Genomic DNA, 8,310 nt, shown 5'->3' with positions numbered 1-8,310 from the left:
AAAATATAAGATTGTGGCATTTAGATCTAGGTCACTAACACACTAGGCAAAGCACAGGACCTGTTGTTCCACACTCCGGTAATCACTCACCCATCCTATTGTTAACACCTCCACCTGTGGAGCTCAATTCTCTGTTCTCCAGCATGGTGTGCTCTGCTGTTGAACAGTGGGCAATTGTTGGTTTCATTGCTGTTATTTAAAGTCCGTCTTGTTTTTAAAAAGACATTTCAATGGTAACAGCACCATGTGCAAATTTTCAGTGCAGTTTTTAAGATTGACTTTTATCCTTGTTTAAATCTGCAATAACATAAGTAGGCTACATGCTTGGTGTAGAACAGGGCTAGTATAGCCAAAGAGATCCTAAGCTCTATCAGATTTAATACAACGACATGGAAATAATCAGTGTGATGGTCATATTATCAGACTTTAAACACAACTACTTACCAATGACAAAACAATCTTCTTCTTTACCAGCAGATCATCAACTACTTTTTTACTGTTTTTATTAGCATGCTGTCATGTGGTTTTGAGTTAAACTAGAACACCTCTCAATAACTGTTGGATGGAGCGATACGACAGATGGATACCCCCTGTATATATGAAAATTCATGTCAAGATCCAGAAGCTTACTTTGTATTCCTTGACGAGTTATCAAGGGCCATATCAGAACAGTAATATGTCAATCATGCGTATAACCCTATGGTTAATCATGGCTGCAGATGTTGTCCAGATACATATGTAGCGATGAAGCTTACAGCGATGAAGACAATGTACAAGCCGAACAGAGCCCCGGTCGATCACTGTCCGTCATATGCCATTCCGCGAGGGGTTTTGCTCCCTGGAAGTGTTTGTTACTGGAGAGTTTGGCCAGGAGATCTCTGCTCAGATTCCTCAGTTCATCCAGGGCTGGCTGGGGGGGTTCACTGGTAGTATCCCAAAGACGCGCTGAAGATGTGAATGCTGAGATGGCGGTGTTGGAATTCTTGCTGTTCTGTCAAAAAGGGACAAACTTCTTGGAATTCTATTTACTCATAATGTAAAACCTAATCTGCATGAAAATGTCAAAAATCTAAATGCCCTATAGTTGGTGCAATGAGAAATAGTTATTTCTTATTGGCCTGGCAGTAGCTCATATAAAATTATCATCAGGACACCTCAACAATAGTTCAGTGCACTAGGTAGCATAGGTGGCTAATCATGGCAGCATAACATTCAATACTCTTAACCAAGGGGTAACTTCTGCAGATACAGAGGTTAACTGTAAAATTAAATAATTAACTTTATAGGCCTGCTGTTGCAGCGAATGAAAATATCACACAAATAGGAAATGAAAATTGGTATGGCCAATCTGTCAGTACATTTATGTACTAATTTGGAACCACTTAGTGCATGGGTCTTTCAAGGTTTTTTTTTCAAGTCAAGTCCTTAGGTAAAAGATACAGATCAGGAACCCCCTACTACATACAGCAAGAATATAAGTATTTTGAACACACCTGCATTTGCCAAGTTCTCCCCAGCTAGAAATCATGGAGGGGTCTGACATTGGTCATCGTAGTGCAGTCCACTTTAGAGACATAATCAAAAAAATATCCAGAAATCACATGTAAGATTTTTTAAACTATTTAATTTGATGAACAGCTTCAAATATAGTCATTTGTAACACCTGTCTATTAGCTATAATTCTGACCCTCAAAGACCGGTTAGCTCTGCCTTCAACATGTCCACCTACCACTCCATTTTATCATTAGGGGCAAACTGTTTTGAGTTCGTTAGCTGCAACAAAGACACCTGTACCACCCCATTATCATCTCGCGGAAGAATACACTCCTAAACCATGGCCAAGACCAAAGAGCTGTCAAAGACATAGCGACAAAATTGTACACTCCATCAAGGCTGGAAAGGGCTACGGGGAGCAGTAACCAGCCAGTTGGTGAAAAATGCGTCCACTGTTGTGGACCAATCAGTAGAAAATTGAAGATGCTAAACATGACGTGTCAATCTCCTTGGACGGGTGTCTCCATGAAGATGCTCACCTTTGTGGTTTTTTGGGTCTCAATGATCCTAAGATAAAGGTGAGAAATCAAGCCCAGCAAGTACATGGAATAGCCATCAATTACACTGGAAAAAGAGCTGGGACTACCTTTTCCTAGGTTACTGTTGGAATACCTAAGACGTCATGGTTTTGAACCATTACCTGCATGGAACGGAGGGTCCCTTGCCTACTAAACCGACACGTCAAGCCCGTCTTAAGTTTGCCAATGACCATTTGATGCATCCAGATGAGATCATGGGAGAAAGGCATTGGTCAGATGAGACCAAACATATATTGTTGGTAATAATTCACAATACGTCGCTTTGGAGGAAGTAAGTATGACTGCGGACCCCATCCGAAGACTCCCATCCCTACTGTGAAGCAGGGGGTGGTACATCATGCTTTGGGGGTTTTTTTGTTTCTGCACATGGGACAATGCGACTTTGCGCTGTATTAAGAAGAGGATGAAGGGGCCATGTATTGCGAGATTTGGGAACAACTTCCTACCCTCAGTTAGAGCATTGAAGATGGTCGGGTGGGTCTTTCCAACACTGACAGACCGAAACCACGCCAGGATCACCAAGGAGTGACTCTGTAAGAGCATTCAAGGTTACTGGCATGGCCTACACCAGTCCTCCGACCTAAACCCAATAGAGAATCTTTGGAGGGGCTCAAAACTCTGGTGTTCTCAGCGACAGCCGCAAACTCCGACTGATCTGGAGAAGTCTGTGTGAGGACGTGGGCAAAAATCCCTCTGCAGTTGTGTGGAAACCTGGTGAAAAACCTACAGGAAACTTGACCTCTTGTGATGCAAACAAAAGGCTACGTAAACCAAATTCTAACATGAGTTTCCTCAGTGTCCAAATCTGTTTGACTGTATCATATAAACGTAAATAAGTTAAAAAAATCATACATTGTGATTCTGTTTTTTCTTCTTTACGATTATGTCCCCCCCTCTCACCCAGTGGACATGCACACCACGATGACAATTTTACATACCCCTCCTGATTTCTGAGTGAGATAATTGCAAAAAGGCACACGGTGTTCAAATACTTATTTTCCTCCTGGTAGTTTATAAAATTAGGTTCCTATTAAGCGGGGCCTACAAGGATTGCAGGGCAGCCTAAAGTCTCTATACATCTGGCCCTCAGAATCTTCCATCCACCCCTCAATACCCATTTCACCTCGCCTATCTGTAGCATTATCCCCCTCCCCTTTCAGTTGTGCCTGTTGTTTCCCTTGTTTTTGTTCTGTCGTTCTGTTTAGTTTGTCTTGTTTTTGGCATTGTCAAATTTTTCTACCACATCGTAAAGCAAACTGACTCGGTGTGAAGGAGGCCGTAATATAATATCCTTTATTATTATTATTAGTACCATCTTAGTGTTATAAAATAGGCCTACTAGCGACTATAAAACTAATATTGTTCCGACGCCGACTCCTTAGATTAACTGTAATCCAGTGGATCTTGTTACATACCTTACCTATGGCCAATAAGCCTATCATCTGGCGGGTTGATCCACAACTGGGCCTGACGGCATTTATATCTGCTAATTAGTATTGATAATATATGTGGATTCATATTACAGTTACTTTTCATTTTCCCTTGGAAAACCTTTCAAAACAATTATAATTGGCGGCCCCCTGCATAATTCTGAGGACCCCGGTGTGGAAGTGTCTCTGGTCTATGTCGAACAGTTTTTGTGTATTTGCCTTTATTTCAGTGCACTAATTTTCTTGAAAAACTTTGGGGTTTTCTTGTCACGTCTGTGATTTTTTGAGCTGTCTGGTGCTTTCCTTTGGCGTGCCTTATTGTGTTTCTAAGCCCTGCATGTTTCCCTTGTCACCTGTTTGGTGTCTAGCGTCGTCACAAGCCTGTGTTGCCATTCTCGTCTGTTAGCCACATGCATCATTTCCTCGTGAACTCCTGATTTCCATGACTGCCCACTCTCGCGTGTGCCTCGTCTTCTGATGGATCTCGCCCTTGGGTTTTAACCTGTCTTGTTCTGTTGTAAGGTTTGTGTGTTTCATCTTTTGTTGCTCTCTCTTGTTCTTATTATTTTCCACGTTATTTCCTCAGAGAGAAAGATGTTGCGCTTTAGTTTCCTGTTAATTTCACTGCCTGCTTTGGGTCCCAAACCTTCACTAATCCTGAATACTGGGCCAAGGACAAACTACGTCATATTCACCACCCTGAGTCAAATGTACCCAAGTATTGGATTTCAGATGACTTTGTTGGTCAAAAGAAGCAGGACGTCAAGACAAGAGACGCTTTTAAAGGAGATGACTCGAGTTTGAGAGAAGAAAGATCATCTTTTAAATAAGAACTTGGTTGACAAAGATAAGCCCTTTTGAACAATCCTGGTATGTTCATAAATACGTATTATTTCAAATGTTTTTCACGAAGCAGTCCTACAAGGATCTAGTCCATTTCAAATGTCACCTTGGTGTACATAGGATCTCACCCCAACTCCATGCAACTGGGGGGTCAAACTGAATAAACGTCGGTCACAACACTTTTAGGATTTTAGTTAATGTTAATTGATAATAATAATACCATAATCAATAATAATATGAATACTATACCTCCAAGAGATGGGTTGGAGACAACAGTGGTTTTGTTGCTCTTTTTCTTCCGAGGGAGAAAAACAACAACAGCTAGATATCAGTAGCAACGCAGGACACTGAGCCAGCGAGGCCTGGCAACCCGCCATCTGTACTGGTTAAGTTGCACTGGACATTAGTGATCATCCACGTCTCCAACAGGCCTGCCCACCATCAGAGCGAGCGCTTGCATGGAAGAACAAAACAACTGCGGAAACAGAAACAGGGAGGAATTTAACACACCTCATTAAGTTAACTGTTTCTTTAACATGCCATACCAGGGAACCGTTGAAACCATCTTCCAGTCATATGCCTATTACAATTTAAGAAATGCGTGCATTGAAGCCGAGAAACCTGTTCTTCATCTCCGCTCTACTAATCCTGCACTGGAGTGTGTCTTTGAACCAAAGCCATGTCTAAGTAAAACATGAAAGTGTTTTTGAAACAGGTGGAACCCAGGGCCAGTTTTATTAGCTTGTGTGTAGTCTGCTGTGAAGATCCCAGTTTCTCAGAGCACAAACCAACTCCCCTCAATCCCTGGTCCTTGGCATCAAATGACATTCCAAATTTAACTTTTATTCGTGGTGGATAATGACTATAATTCTTATCCCCCTACCAATAAAGCATAAGACTGAATTCTAAAAAATGGACATGACTGAGCTCATAAAGTTGTGATGCACACTGTGTGCAATAGAGCTCAAACAGTCCCCCGCCCAAGCTCCCAACCGCCTCTTCTGAAAGTAAAAACAAGACAATTCTCCATTGCCAAATTGCACTAAGTGTATAATTCACCTAAACAAAAAATCACCATATGTTGGAGGAAGACGTGCACAAGGCTGTTGTGGTTTGGGATTGTTTCTAACAACCTGGTTTGGCTTCAACTATATTTTCGTTGGAGCGTGGGGTTTTATGTATGAGCTGGTTCCTTTACTCGAACCCCATATCTATGAAATAAATTATGTACCGACAGTCTTGGGGGATACCTTCGACTTTTGGGAATTTTTTTTGTTCATTTGTCTTTGCACTCAAAGATTATGTTGCAGCTTAGAGTCACCTTTCTACGCTGGTTCGAATGAGGGCTGGTCTAAAACTCTTCACTATAATGTTTTTTTCCCACGACGTCAATGGAAAGAAATAATGGGGAATTTACTTCTGGAATTAAGGTCTCTTGGAAGGAGGGGCGGGGGAGGATGTTGTGTCTTAGGTCCATATCAAAAAAATATAAACCAAGAAACAATTGACCTGCCCTGATACCACGAGGTTTTCAGGTTCCTGCAGGTATATGTTGGTGTGTGTGTGCGGGGTGTGGTGTGTGTAAATGACCCAGCCATCCCAAAAGAGCATTCAGAGCCACCATGTGTTAGAAAGGCATTTTATAGTTTATAAAGAAAATGCATGTCCATTTCACCTTCTATCAAAATAGAACGCAATACCAAGATCACGGTGGTAACTCACTGATGCAGAGGTGTTGCTCCCCAGTGACAGGGAGCAGGTCGTTCATGATGCGCAGAAGACGGTTGTTGTGCCCAAGGATTGTAGGGTAATCTGAAGAGGACACCCCCCCGGTACAACAGAATAGGGACTTCTGGCAGCAGGAAGCTGAAGAGTCCACTGTGATGAGGAAGCAGTGGGTCAGCAGGTCACACATAGAGATTGGCTCTACGTTTTTCCGAATGATCTTGGAAAAGGAGCAAGGTACAAGGCCTTACATTTAGTCAGAATTCTTCTAGCCGGAGCACAAAAACCACTTATCTCTGTTGATGTTAAGTGTGTTCTGACCAAACATTGTTTAAGGGATGAGTATGGATTTTAAAAGCCTAGAATACTAATCAAATCTGTCCAAGCCCCCAAGCCAGTGCACTTACCCTTTCAGGAAAACAGTTTGGATTATTTAGACAACTCCTTCTTTTATCTACTGTATTAAGTATAAGGGCTTTATCGTACTAAATGGAGCTATGGGCCCATAACAGCCAAACATACAATTAAGTCTTTTCATTTAACATATGTTTCTGTTAAACAGCGTATGTGTGTGTTCAGATAGAAAAGTGTCATTTAAAGTAATCAAAAAAAGTGTGCTAAGAAACACTTAATGTTTGTGTGTGTCTTTATAGACATATTCTCCAACATACAAAAGAAAGCTGTTACTCAGCTTTTAGATTTTAGCTTTTCCTCGTTAATGATATTGAATTGAGTTTTCATTCTCAGTTGTAGTTTGGATTGACAGAGATGGTGGCAATATTTCCTGTATGTCACATACTTCTATACCCAAGGATAAATCCGTTGTCACTATAACTATACTGTAAGCATGTAGGCATGGTTGGAGAATATTATGTTCAGCTATACAATTGAAAAGAGTGATCATAATAACAATTAGAATAGTTAAAAAGGGTTACGAGTTTTGATTCTCAGAGTAGATTCCATCTTTAACTCCACGGTAGGATGTAGCTACACTGATACCGTGAGCTTCCAACTCAATTGAGGTCTGCAACACCATTTGGGACTCCTTCAGGATCTTTCAGCCGTGGGGCATTGACAATCATCCTTACGTCCGCGCTTGAATAACATTTATTGAATAGTTTGTTTGGAGTTATTAGATACCACACTTAATTAAAGTTTTGTGTTAATATCCATACACTCATAAATGTCAACACTTCAAAGGCTTTTAACAAGTGAATTTACAAAGCCTACATTTGTGGTGTGGACTTTGTAAGACCGGTTACTTTTATATTTCAAGCAGGCGATGGCGTAACAAAGGGAGCGCGTCCAAATGTCATGAGGCAGTTTTGGAATTCAAAGGGCAAAAGCTGTAGACGTACCTACGGAGGAGCTGACCACTCTCGATTTGCTTATCATCAACTACGACATGTGTTGTATAAAGTAGACATAAGGGTTTGTGGGAGCTTTGTCTTCCTCCTGCTGAAAAAAATAAATCAGAAAAAACAATGTGCGCTATAACTAGTATTTAACAAAAGAATCCAAGGACAATTTTAAAAGGAACGGGGAATACAAAGACAAAAAGAATTATTCCTCTCAGAGTTTGCATTGGTCATTAAAATTGGAATTATTATGTTTGAATGTGAATACGTTGGTCTTTTATTATGTCTACAAAAAGTAATCAATCTGCCATAAATGGACTAAAAGGAGCTAAGTAGATTAGAAACTTTATTGTTATTGTCACAAATCATGGGAGGAGGAGGAGAAACAAAACTAACTCAGGTCTCGGGGCTGACCAACTCTATAGAGCTTAATAAATAGATAAAAGATCATTTAAAACCTCAAAGTATCAAACTCTGGACCTACAGGGAGGTTACCCTCTCCTCCAGGTGTAGAGGCAAGATTGTCCTTCCAAGTGACGACTGTCAGTTTTTTTTTTCTCTTGGTATTCTGATCTTGACCAACATTTCGAAAAAAAAAATTACAGACTATTAAATTATGCTCATCCAATGTTGATGTCGGGACCCAAAGGTGGTATCAGGGACAGAGACTCATCGTAGTGTCACATTCCTCCTCATCCCAGCTCAGTCCCTCAGTTCACTCCTCTTAAAATAAGATCACCGTATCCGATGTATGAGCAACCATTTCAGATATTGTCCACACAAGAAAGGAAAAATATCCCCAAAAACCCTAACAACCATCCCCTAGCATTAGTGAAAAGCGCAAATACAAGAAAAGTCAAT

The sequence above is a fragment of the Etheostoma spectabile genome, chromosome 9, assembly GCF_008692095.1.
Source record: "Etheostoma spectabile isolate EspeVRDwgs_2016 chromosome 9, UIUC_Espe_1.0, whole genome shotgun sequence".
NCBI classification, from domain to species: Eukaryota; Metazoa; Chordata; class Actinopteri; order Perciformes; family Percidae; genus Etheostoma; species Etheostoma spectabile.
Note: the sequence above shows the minus strand (reverse complement) of the source record.